The sequence below is a fragment of the Oncorhynchus mykiss genome, chromosome 26, assembly GCF_057628025.1.
Source record: "Oncorhynchus mykiss isolate SJ-2025 chromosome 26, ASM5762802v1, whole genome shotgun sequence".
Lineage (NCBI taxonomy): Eukaryota > Metazoa > Chordata > Actinopteri > Salmoniformes > Salmonidae > Oncorhynchus > Oncorhynchus mykiss.
Genome location: NC_143047.1, coordinates 2,140,001 through 2,153,668, shown reverse-complemented (window position 1 = coordinate 2,153,668; position 13,668 = coordinate 2,140,001). Strand labels below are relative to the sequence as shown.

Genomic DNA, 13,668 nt, shown 5'->3' with positions numbered 1-13,668 from the left:
TAATAATGTGCACACTACGCAGGGCAGGACCAACTAGGAAATAATTGTGTAATAATTTTAGAAGTTGTGTAGTGTATGCAAGGCATTAAGGACAAGTATGAAAGTTGTTTCATTTTAAAAATGATGCTCAGGTTGACTTTCCCACAGAATCGCCCCTAAACATTTGTACCACAATAACTAAAATAACGAGAACGATACGAAAACGTGAGTGTTCAAGTTGGATGGGTTTAGGTGGCACAAAAGCCTTTAAATGTTTGCTCTGCAGTAGTTAAAGTAAATTAGGTGGGGCCTGTATGTTTACACTGAGACATTTCTTGGACGGATGTGACCATTTAAAGAGACCATTTTAGGTCAATGACAGGCCGGCGTCCTCGTCTGAAATAATGGGAAAGAGGATTTAGTTTGGACAATTCTGGAGGGGCCCTGTAGGGTTGTTGTGAACGCTGCAGGCCAGGATATTTTTCAATGTGTGCAACGTTAAATATTTTCCCTTTCACTTTTAGGGCACGTGTGTGTAGGCTAAATCTGAGGGCGGTTAATTTTAGCAGTGATAGCATGACTCCTTTCCAGAAGTGTCTTGGTTACATTGAGTGGCACACCAACAAATCAATTCAACAAGTATTATATTAGAATCTTTAACATGTTTTACTCTAACTTGACCTGAAATCAACAGGATGTTGTCAAAAAAACATTTGAGTCTGCTCTGTCTATAGTTAAGGTACAGAGATTAGGTTATGCCCCAAGCTGCCTCTATGGCCCCCTGCCTCCACCCCTAGAATGCCTCAGGGTTTTGAGTGACTGCTGATAAGGTTGTGTGTGTGAGTGTGACGTGCCCGTCTGCCCATATCTGTCCCGAAGGGCCTCTACCAGGATGAGCAAAGGATCTGAAGATTGGAAATTCTCCCCTCCCTCTATCCTTCCCTCGCTCTTGCTCACTTTCTCCCTCAATTACTTCCTCTTCCCTTGATCAGATAAAGGAAAACACGAAGAGGACTTGGTATTTGCTACTGAAAACCTATTCAACTGGCCAATTCAAAAGCATCCATTCAGACAGTCTGCATCTTCTGGGACAGTAAAACCAGGTTCTACATCTAGAAATGTACAACATTTAAAAAATGTATTTTTCTTAAGCGAAAAAAAAAGGCAATGTGGTCCTTCCCAGTTTCAGATCCATTTCTTTGGACAGTACAGTTCATCACTTTGGACTACAGTACCAAGTTTTTTAGAAATATAAGAGCAACATACAAAAAAACATGGAAACTACAGTAAAAATGGGTCAATAGGCTACAATAGTGTTTCCCTTAGGATTATTTTCCGCTGCTAAATGAATAGGGAAACGCTGGGGTACTGGCACAGTTCTTAAATGTATTTAAGAAATCACATATTTATTTCTGAAACATAAAGTTTTCTCGAGAGAATGCCAGTTATTTTAGGAATTTATGAATCCATACAGTTTTCTTTGAAAATAAGCAATAGAGCTCCAGTCAATAGATGGAAGGGGAACCATTACACTCCACAAAAACAGGAAATCCACTTCAGAATGGTTCAAGACAAGTTAACCATTATTAGTGACTATTCATTGAAATAATTGTTAGCAGCTATTGCTGGATTGCTTCCAGACTTTCCCAAAAGAAAACGCAATAACATTTGGGTCGAGACATTTTTCATTTGCATTGCAGTTTATAAAACAGATCCAGCTTTTGGTAGATCTAGGCTTGCCAGAAAGAGACTATGGATAGAGACACATTTCTATGAATGCACTCAAAAGATTACACTATTGTTATTGTATCCACTGATATTTCATAATGGGCTTCCTCTGAGAGTTCGCTTGCGTCCAAATTGTCACCCTATTCCCTGTATAGTGTACCACTAGGTTTCAGTCCAACATTAATATGGAACAACAGCCTGATAATACTCTTAAGATAATTTGTTAAGACTCTCCTTCCGGTGGTTGGTTTAATCTAGTGGAGAGGTTGATGGTGGCACGAGACAATGTCAAGGGGTCAAAGTCCGAGTTCTGATGGCCATACAGTTGACCCACTTTGCATTGGCACAGTCGTTTCCCCCAAATAGACTGAATCACTGGGATATCTCTGCTATTAATACTGGAGCTATAGTTGAAAGGCAGGCACGCCGGCATCCCATGGGCCCTTACATTCCCACATATTAACAGGGCTCCGACTGAAACACAATTCCTGTCATCCCTTTCCCTCAAATCCCAGAGTTCTCCCCTGCAGTGTGAAATCGATTTTTTATTCTGATTCTTATTTTGTCAGAGAGGGCATTAGTGGCAGTCACCAGCCCTAGCTGGACCAGAACCTAAAACATGGCACATGGCACATGTAGTAACCAAAAAAAACTTTAAATATAAATCAAATATTTTATATTTGAGATTCTTTAAATAGCCATCCTTTGCCTTTATGACAGCTTTGCACACTCTTGGCATTCTCTCAACCAGCTTCATGAGGTAGACACCTGGAATGCATTTCAATTAACAGTTGTGCATTGTTAAAAGTTCATTTGTGGAATTTCTTCCCTTCTTAATGTGTTTGAGCCAATCAGTTGTGTTGTGACAAGGTAGGGGTGGTATACAGAAGACAGCCCTATTTGTTAAAACACCAAGTTCATATTATGGCAAGAACAGCTCAAATAAGCAAAGAGAAATGACAGTCCATCATTATTTTAAGACATGAAGGTCAATCAATCAGGAAAATGTCAAGAACTTTGAAAGTTTCTTCAAGTGCAGTCGGAAAAACCATCAAGTGCTATGATGAAACTGGCTCTCATGGGGACCGCCACAGGACCAAGAAGACCCAGAGTTACCTCTGCTGCAGAGGACAGAGTTACCAGCCTCAGACACATCTCAACATCAACTGCTCAGAAGAGACCGTGAATCAGGCCTTCATGGTCGATTTGCTGCAAAGAAATCACTACTTAAGGACGCAAATAAGAAGAAGAGACTTGCTTGGGCAAAGAAACATGAGCAATGGACATTAGACTGATGGAAATCTGTCCTTTGGTCTGATGAGCCCAAATTTTTGATTTTTGGTTCTAACCGCTGTGTCTTTGTGAGATGCAGAGTAGGTGAACACCTAAGATCTCCACATGTGTAGTTACCACTGTGAAGCATGGAGGAGGAGGTGTGATGGTGTGGGTTTGCGTCGCTGGTGACACTGTCAGTGATTTATTTAGAATTCAAGGCACAATTAACCTCTCTGATCTACCCATCCCGGATCCGGGAGCGTAATCATAGCCCCAAACGAATTAGCATTACGCAGCGGACATAAATCTTCCTACAAAATCTTCCTATCCATGAAATTCGCAAATGAAATATATTGAAAACACAAGCTTACCCGTTTGTTAATCACATTGTCATCTCAGATTTTCAAAATATGCTTTACAGCCAACGCTAGACGAGCATTTGTGTAAGTTTATCATGCCATAATGCTATGCTAGGCTATGCTGGCAGCAGGCAACATTTTCACGAAAATAAGAAAAGCAATCGTATTAAATAATTTACCTTTGAAGAACTTCAGATATTTTCACTCAGGAGACTCCAAGTTAGATAGCAAATGTTCCTTTTTTCCAAAAAGATTATTTTTTGTAGGCGAAATAGCTCCAGTTTGTTCATCATGCTTGGCTGAGAAATCGACCAGAAAATGCTAAAATCACTACAACGCCAAACTTTTTTACAAATTAGCTCCATAATATCGACAGAAACACAGCAAACGTTGTTTAGGATCAATCCTCAAGGTGTTTTTAACATTATTATTCTATAATATATCCATCGAGGCAATTGGTTTCTCATAAGAAGCGATTGCAAAAATGGCTACCTCAGTATTATACGCAAGATTTTCTGCGGGAGACACCATGTGACAACTTGCTAAATATGGTCCCTTATGGCTATTCTGCAACAGAAATGCGTAAAAAGACATCACAATGCTGTAGACACCTTGGGGAATACGTAGGAAACGTAAGCTCATTCGTAGCTCATTCACAGCCATATAAGGAGTCATTGGCATGAGGCGGTTTCAAAAAATGAGGCACATCCTGATTGGATGTTTATCTGGGTTTCGCCTGTAACATCAGTTCTGTTGCACTCACAGACAATATCTTTGCAGTTTTGGAAATGTCAGAGTGTTTTCTATCCAAAGCTGTCAATTATATGCATAGTCGAGCATCTTTTCGTGACAAAATATATCTTGTTTAAAACGGGAACTTTTTCATCCAAATATTAAAATAGCGCCCCCTAGTCGCAAGAAGTTTTTAACCAGCATGGCTACCACAGCATTCTGCAGCGATACGCCATCCCATCTGGTTTGCTCCTAGAGGGACTATCATCATTGTAAAATAATATATTTGCCTTAACTGACTTGCCTTATTAAATAAAAGGTTATAGAAAATACAAAATAACCCAACACAACTCCAGGCTTATGTAAGGGCTATTTCACCAAGAAGGGGAGTGATGGAGTGCTGCATAAGAACCTGGCCTCCACAATCACCCGACCAATCAAGATGGTTTGGGATGAGTTGGAACGCAGAGTGAAGGAAAAGCAGCCATTAAGTGCTCAGCATATGAAGGAACTCCTTCAAGACAGTTGGAAAAGCATTCCAGGTGAAGCTGATTTAGAGAATGCCTTCATGACAACTTTGCACACTCTTGGCAAAGGGTGGCTACTTTGAAGAATCTTAAATAAAAAATATGTTGAACGCTTTGTTGGTTATTACATGATTCCATTTGTTATTTCATAGTTGTTTTCACATGCTGTTGTGCAAATGGAATAGACAACAGGTGGACATTATAGGCAATTAGCAAGACACCCCCAATAAAGGAGTGGTTCTGCAGGTGGTGACCACAGACCACGTCTCAGTTCCTATGCTTCCTGGCTGATGTTTTGGTCACTTTTGAATGCTGGCGGTGCTTTCACTCTAGTGGTAGCATGAGACGGAGTCTACAACCCATTCAAGTGGCTCAGGTAGTGCAGCTCATCCAGGATGGCACATCAATGCGAGCTGTGGCAAGAAGGTTTGCTGTGTCTGTCAGCGTAGTGTCCAGAGCATGGAGGCGCTACCAGGAGACAGGCCAGTACATCAGGAGACGTGGAGGAGCCCGTAGGAGGGCAACAACCCAGCAGCAGGACCGCTACCTCCGCCTTTGTGCAAGGGGGAGCAGGAGGAGCACTGCCAGAGCCCTGCAAAATGACCTCCAGCAGGCCACAAATGTGCATGTGTCTGCTCAAACGGTCAGAAACAGACTCCATGAGGGTGGTATGAGGGCCCGACGTCCAGAGGTGGGGGTTGTGCTTACAGCCCAACACCGTGCAAGACGTTTGGCATTTGCCAGAGAACACCAAGATTGGCAAATTTGCCACTGGCGCCCTGTGCTCTTCACAGATGAAAGCAGGTTCACACTGAGCACATGTGACAGACGTGACAGAGTCTGGAGACGCCGTGGAGAACGTTCTGCTGCCTGCAACATCCAGCATGACCGGTTTGGCGGTGGGTCAGTCATGGTGTGGGGTGGCATTTCTTTGGGGGGCCGCACAGCCCTCCATGTGCTCGCCAGAGGTAGCCTACTGAGATGAGATCCTCAGACCCCTTGTGAGACCATATGCTGGTGCGGTTGGCCCTGGGTTCCTCCTAATGCAAGACAATGCTAGACCTGATGTGGCTGGAGTGTGTCAGCAGTTCCTGCAAGAGGAAGGCATTGATGCTATGGACTGGCCCGCCCATTCCCCAGACCTGAATCCAATTGAGCACATCTGGGACATCATGTCTCGCTCCATCTACCAACGCACCACAGACTGTCCAGGAGTTGGCGGATGCTTTAGTCCAGGTCTGGGAGGAGATCCCTCAGGAGACCACCCGCCACCTCATCAGGAGCATGCCCAGGCGTTGTAGGGAGGTCATACAGGCAAGTGGAGGCCACACACACACACTACTGAGCCTCATTTTGACTTGTTTTAAGGACATTACATCAAAGTTGGATCAGCCTGTAGTGTGGTTTTCCACTTATTTTGAGTGTGACTCCAAATCCAGACCTCCATGGGTTGATACATTTGATTTCCATTGATAATTTGTGTGATTTTGTTGTCAGCACATTCAACTATGTAAAGAAAAAAGTATTTAATAAAAATATTTCATTCATTCATTTTTTGAGCAGTGTATACACACACACACACACACACATATATATATTTGTACTTTCACCACTATTTCTCCCCAATTTCATGTTATCCAATTGGTAGTTACATCACTGCAACTCCCCTACGGACTCGGGAGAGGCAAAGGTCGAGAGCCATTTGTCCTTCGAAACACGACCCTGCCAAGCCCCGCTGCTTCTTGACACGCTGCTCGCTTAACCCGGAAGCCAGCCGCACCAATTTGTGGGAGGAAACACCGTCCAACCAGCGACCGAAGTCAGATTGCAGGCACCCGGCCCGCCACAAGGAGCCGCTAGAGCACGATGGGACAAGGAAATCCCAGCCGGTCAAACCCTTCCCTAACCCAGACGACGCTGGGCCAATTATGAGCCTCCTCATGGGTCTCCCGGTCACGGCCGGTTGTGACACAGCCTGGGATCGAACCCGGGACTGTAGTGAAGCATCACGCTCTGCGATGCAGTGGCATAGACGGCTGCACCACTCGGGAGGCTGGGGAAAAAAAATACACAGTACACCTTTTTTGGCAGTGATACAACTAAAGAGGGTGAAACCGAGAATCTCCAGTAGAGGGGAAAGACTGAGCATCATACTGAAATGTTCCTCAAACATTCATTCCCTCAAATGTTATGTAGTCTAGTCTCGATCCTGTTTGGAGGGAAGCAGACATTTTCATGGGCTCTGTCACCTAAACAACACAAGGTCTGGGAAGTGCCGGACAGTCTTGGGTGGTAAAAGGCTTACCCTTGGACTCCAAATGAAACAAAAACATTGACTTAACAGCTAATAACCAATGACTTACATTTTTATAAATGCCAAATAAACTATCTGGTCCCGCTCTGCTATTTTCAGTGGATATGTTTTGTCAGTTTGCTGTAGCAATGGCAGGTCTAAGGACTGTGTAGCCCCGGCTAGAAATTCTGGTTTTGAGGGGTTCCCATGGAACAAAGTGCCATAGACATGAGTGCAGTCTTGTCTGTGGACGTGAATGGTCAACGGCTCTGCGCACTCCATATTGCACATTGTTTATAGCTTTGCCACATCTTCGCAGGGGTCAAAGGTTAACAGCTGCAGAGCTTGTGGGTAATGTCTGGAATGTTCATCTTGGACCATTATAGCAGCATGCATGGTAATGGCTTCTGAAGGGGCTGGCTCTAAAATAGCCTCCAGTGAAGTTCTTCTCTGAATTGACGCACTGTACAGTAGAGATATGCTTATACATCATAAGCCCCAAAAGTGTGTCACTGGCACAAATACAATGGCCGCCTTTTCACACACACGATTAGGGAACTTCCAGTTAGCGGGCAATTCTACTGTGCTCCCCCTGCAGACAATCTAACTGTGAACACCCTAAAATACTGATACTGTAGCAACAGTACCAAATACATATACACAGTAAAATGATAATACTATTATTTCAAGAGATGTAAACATATTTAACAACTACATTGACGATGACTGTCTTAGAAGTCTCTCCCTCGCTCTGCAAATGAGGACGTAGTTTAAACCTCAATTGAGCAGCAGGGTTGAGATGATTGAAAGCTGTTAGTCGCTCATTCTCCCTCCCACCCACCCACTCCTCTAATCCTGGGAGAGTAGTTCATGCATCCGTAATGGATGACAAAAAATGAAAACCTATGAGAGCCGACTGCAGGGGCCTGGCTGTAGCTCCTCATCTTTCACTAATGCCGTCAAACACTCAATCTTTTAGACATGTCACTCTGCTTACGTGTGATTCTTTAGCTCATACAGAAAAATGCAGTCATTTGTCTCTTCGCCTGTATGAATAGCTTCAATCAAAACAGAGATATAGCCTAGCAATATATTACCAAAGCCACGTTGCAAAAAAAATAACATTGCTCCAGCAGGGTGAAAATACACACTGTCATTGGTCTCAATTGTTCAGCAAACAGACATTGTCTAAATTAATTAGAATGAGCGTTCTTACGAGGCAAAAACAGTTATTCTTCTGCAACTGAATCTCCATTAACATCTGAAATAGGATGGCCCATCTTTTCAAGCAAAAGAGGTTGTGGGATCCATTTGGAATTTTACCCCCTACAAACTATTGGGCCCAGGCAGAGCCACAACAGGTATCCCTAACTGATTCCACAGGTGGAAATGTGCAGGGCTGATGCATGAACTTTAATCACAGTGCTTTTGACGCTTGGGGGATTTATGAGCGAGGTGAAGTCCTCTCTCCGGGATAGCTGCAGCTGCAGCTGGGGAAAGGGGAAAGATGCAAGGCAGAGCCTCCCTAATTCTCTAAATGAGAAACTCCGGGGGGAAAGGAGAAAGTGTGTTTATGTTGGGGAGAGCTGCCATAAAGTATTGGTTTCCCAAGAGGGAAAATGTGGCACTGACAGTGCTTAGTATTCTTAAAGCCTTCCCAAACAGCATTAGCATTCCTGGGAGACCTTGCCACTGTTGTGGAGTTACACCCTGCAATCAAGCCTCAAGAAGCAAAGCTACACAGTAAATGGAAGTTCCAAAGTGGGACTTCACCAAGTTAGCAATAGGATAATGGGCCATAACATCGGTCAAAAGGCTGACTTGATGATTGATAAAGATCAGCCCAGGTATTGGACAAAAATAGTGACATCCTCCCTCAATAAAGAGAAACACTAATGGAGTCTTTTTGTAGGCACTAAATACACCATGGTTCATTGGACAAATTAGATCATCTTCATCAGCTAAAGTCACCTTTTGTGAATTTTGAAGAATTTACGTACTTAAAAACACAAAGCACCTAAAGGCTTCATAATTCATAAAAGTTGACTGCTATTATCTCAGAATCAAATCAAATTTTACAAAATGTATAAGATATCTTATTAAGCGTGTGTTAACCTTAGTTAGACCTTATTTTCAGGGTTTATTCCAAAACCCTTCGCCATTCAGCCATTTTTCCCATAGGGATGGCTGAACGACCCAGAGGTAACTCATATCCGGGTTTTAGGACTACAAGCTGGCAAGCTCTATTCCTGAAATTCCAAATGTACCAGGAACCATTATATGGATCCCAGAATTCCCATACAGGAAATATGGAATGTTCCTTTTGCCACCCCAGACGTTCCAATGAGTGCCCCCACAGCTACATTTTCAACTGATCAGCATCTTCCTTAACTGCTTTGTATGCCTAAGAGGCATGATAATTTTGAAACAAATGAATGTGTCGAACTGTAAAAAGACTGACTATCTGCAGGCAGATAGCCTTATGGTTCATGTACACTAGCACACAGTAAATTGCCACATGTCGCTTAGGCTGCCCAGAGTGGCTCACTTGTGGGAGTGCTGGCAGCATATACCAGCATATACCGTTCGATTGATATTCAAGAATTCAGCATAGCAAGTCTAAGAAGGTTTGATTATTAAATGGGTAAAAAGTTGAATCCATTCTCCATTTCATGAATTTACTCACAGGTAAATAGTAATATGTTCTAAAATGTTCTGGTGACAAACAAACTTTTCTGCCCTGTTTCCAATCACTTATATGGCTGGGAGAACCTATTCAAGTAAGTAAAAACATTTCGAAAATGTAAAATGGATTATCAGCTAACAAACTCACACACTTTTGTACATCGCCTTGGTCCATTCAATTGACCTTACTTTAGCGCCCCAAAAATGTAATACTTCCAGATCAACTGTAATGTCAATACCATTGTAAAGCACAATTTCTCCCCTTTCCAACAGAATCAATTACATGACCCCCACGCTGCCCATTTCTGGCGGGTGGAGAAGCGAAACGAATGCGTGAAAATGGCGGGTGGGGAAGCGAAACTCTTAAAAATCTTAAAAATAAACAGCGGCTTTGAGAATGATGATCGCATTCAATGACGCAACAAATGACTAGGTATCCCCCTTTCCCAGTCACTGTCCATTTCTTGTTTTTAAAGGATGATAGAAGTGCTACACCTGGTGGAGAGAGATTGTAAGACAGAAATAGTTGCTTTATGCGAGCTGTCCGTTACGACATGACACGTCAAGATGTAACGGAGGGTCAGTTTTGAACTTTTCTCCAGTACTATACAACCATTACCAGGTCGATCAACGCTTGAATAGAAACCTAGTTCACACCCCCGATTTTGACGTCAACGCAGTCACTACAGTCCCATTAGTTTTCTTAGTAGCCTCGTTTGAATGTTGCGGTTGCGCACATTTGTACGGAATGGAGTGAGTTTACGTTAGATTCTTTACAACCACTGTTTCACAAGACGACAGCCTGGTATCTGGTTGTTTCAGGAGGCCCTAAAACATGAAACAACACGATTTACAATTTCATACTCATGTCACAACACCCATAAAGCTAGCCAGCTAGCTGGCTAATGTTAGCTATTTATAATTACTAACATTTGCTTCATTCAGTTGTACAACTGACTAGCTATCCTCCTTTCCATCCTAGTATTTTTGTCAGCCATCTTTGCTGAAGAAAGTCTCCAGCCTTGAGTAGCATAGCGTCAAATTTGTCATGGGAACCACTTGATATTATTGGTCATCGCCTACATCGCTTAGCCGTTTGCACTGGTGATTTCCAGTTGGGAAATGTTGAACTTTTTCTCTGTCTCCCATTCCCCATTTGCGCCGTCCAACGGTCCCCGCTCTCTCCGCTTCTCACTGCTTTCCGGCCATTGAAAATGAATGGGAAGCGGTGATTCACTGTGCGGCATTGCATGCTAGTGTACACGGGGCATAACACGTACTGTATAACCCACCTCAAAGAGTGCTGTCATCGCCAGTCGATGCGGAGCACTACCTTCAAGACTGCTTCTGTTTCACACACACACACACACACACACAAGTCCCCGCTACCATTTATGACCTATAAAACCCCCGTAGCAAAAGATTCCGTAAAAACACAATCTTTGTATTCTGTCTCCCATCACAAGACAGCCAACTGAGTCTGTTTGTTACCGTCGGGTCTCTCCTCTCCACTCACTACTCAGCTAGCCACCAACAGCATTCCTGAAAGTGTAATTGATCGGGTGAAGAAGTCTATGGTTCCCTACTAGACCAACCGAGGTTGTGCTGCACTGACAAGCTGTCCTGGCCACACTCAACATGTCATGTAAAACCATTCCGCTTGCAACTGCCTCCGATAGCACCGGGGTGCAGCTACATAGACAAGCGAGGAAGAGTTCGGGGAGCAATGAGAAGGTCATGTGTCTCGTTACCTACCTACTTCAGACTGCTGCCTATGGCTTGTCCTTTTCACGGTCGATCAACACAACCCAAAAGACACTACAAATTTCCCAGGAAAAGTTTTGTACATCCTATCATTGCATTATATTCTTCTCTTTCTGTAGTAGGTCCTGTCTCTCAGGCGTTGTGAAGTTATACTCTATACCCCGGCTCAGCCTGCATTGCTGCCCCCTCTCCCAGCTACTGCATGGAGGTCTGGATTTCAGCTGACTGCGTTGGGAGTCGAGCTGTTGACATTGCCGGCCCCCCTCCATCTCTCCACTGCTCCTCACTTATTCCCTCACCCCTCCCCTTCTGGATTCCAAGCCCTGCATATGACAGCAGCCTGGCCTGCCTGGACAGCGTGCATGCGTAAGTCTGTAAACCAGTGGGAGAGAGTGAGTCTGTGTGTGTGTGTGTGTGTGTGTGTGTGTGTGTGTGTGTGTGTGTGTGTGTGTGTGTGTGTGTGTGTAAACCAGTGGGCATGTGCAAGTGTGCGTGAGACTGAGTGTGACAGTGTGTGTGTGAGAGAGAGAGAGCGAGTATGTGTGTGCATCTGTGTATGTGTGTATAAATGTGAGTGTATGTTTGAGTGTGTGTGTAGTTGTATGTGTGAGTGAGTGAGTGAGTGAGTGAGTGAAAACTGTAGGTGCGAGTGAGACAGTGTGAGTGTGTATGTGTACTCAACGTCAACAAAACTAAGGAGATGATTGTGGACTTCAGGAAACAGCAGAGGGAACACCCCCCTATCCACATCGATGGAACAGTAGTGGAGAGGGTAGTAAGTTTTAAGTTCCTCGGCGTACACATCATAAACAAACTGAATTGGTCCACCCACACAGACAGCATCGTGAAGAAGGCGCAGCAGCGCCTCTTCAACCTCAGGAGGCTGAAGAATTTTGGCTTGTCACCAAAAGCACTCACAAACTTCTACATATGCACAATCGAGAGCATCCTGTCGGGCTGTATCACCGCCTGGTACGGCAACTGCTCCGCCCACAACCGTAAGGCTCTCCAGAGGGTAGTGAGGTCTGCACAACGCATCACCGGGGGCAAACTACCTGCCCTCCAGGACACCTACACCACCCGATGTCACAGGAAGGCCATAAAGATCATCAAGGACAACAACCACCCGAGCCACTGCCTGTTCATCCCGCTATCATCCAGAAGGCGAGGTCAGTACAGGTGCATCAAAGCTGGGACCGAGAGACTGAAAAACAGCTTCTCTCTCAAGGCCATCAGACTGTTAAACAGCCACCACTAACATTGAGTGGCTGCTGCCAACACACCGACTCAACTCCAGCCACTTTAATAATGGGAATTGATGGGAAATGATGTAAAATATATCACTAGCCACTTTAAACAATGCTACCTAATATGTTTACATACCCTACATTATTCATCTCATATGTATACGTATATACTGTACTCTATATCATCTACTGCATCTTTATGTAATGCATGCATCACTAGCCACTTTAACTATGCCACTTTGTTTACATACTCATCTCATATGTATATACTGCACTCAATACCATCTACTGTATCTTGCCTATGCCGCTCTGTACCATCACTCATTCATACATCTTTATGTACATATTCTTTATCCCCTTACACTTGTGTCTATAAGGTAGTAGTTTTGGAATTGTTAGCTAGATTACTTGTTGGTTATTACTGCATTGTCGGAACTAGAAGCACAAGCATTTCGCTACACTCGCATTAACATCTGCTAACCATGTGTATGTGACAAATAAAATGTGATTTGATTTTCTGTATGTATGTATGAGTGGTTGTATGTATGTATGTATGAGTGGTTGTATGTGTGTGTGTGTGTGTGTGTGTGTGTGTGTGTGTGTGTGTGTGTGTGTGTGTGTATGTACGCGTGGTTGTACAGTGCCTTGTGAAAGTATTCAGCCCCCTTGAACTTTGCGACCTTTTGCCACATTTCAGGCTTCAAACAAAGATATAAAACTGTATTTTTTTGTGAAGAATCAACAACAAGTGGGACACAATCATGAAGTGGAACGACATTTATTGGATATTTCTAACTTTTTTAACAAATCAAAAACTGAAAAATTGGGCGTGCAAAATTATTCAGCCCCCTTAAGTTAATACTTTGAAGCGCCACCTTTTGCTGCGATTACAGCTGTAAGTCACTTGGGGTATGTCTCTATCAGTTTTGCACATCGAGAGACTGACATTTTTTCCCATTCCTCCTTGCAAAACAGCTCGAGCTCAGTGAGGTTGGATGGAGAGCATTTGTGAACAGCAGTTTTCAGTTCTTTCCACAGATTCTCGATTGGATTCAGGTCTGGACTTTGACTTAGCCATT

The 13,668-nt window shown here is 43.6% G+C and overlaps 1 protein-coding gene across 4 annotated transcripts in view; it reads right to left on the bottom strand.

Moving 5' to 3' along the window:
- The window catches only part of daam2 (dishevelled associated activator of morphogenesis 2), a 234,287-nt gene that overhangs the window by 153,374 nt on the left and 67,245 nt on the right, over positions 1-13,668 (bottom strand). Inside the window, exon 1 of one of the 4 annotated variants that reach the window (XM_090221720.1) lies at positions 11,334-11,718. The exons of 2 other annotated variants lie outside the window; for them this stretch is intronic. The gene's annotated coding sequence lies outside the window, so the exon portion shown is untranslated. Of the gene's footprint in view, positions 1-11,333; positions 11,719-13,668 lie in introns of those variants that run through there. One more of the 4 variants, XM_036963289.2, reaches the window with a different exon arrangement.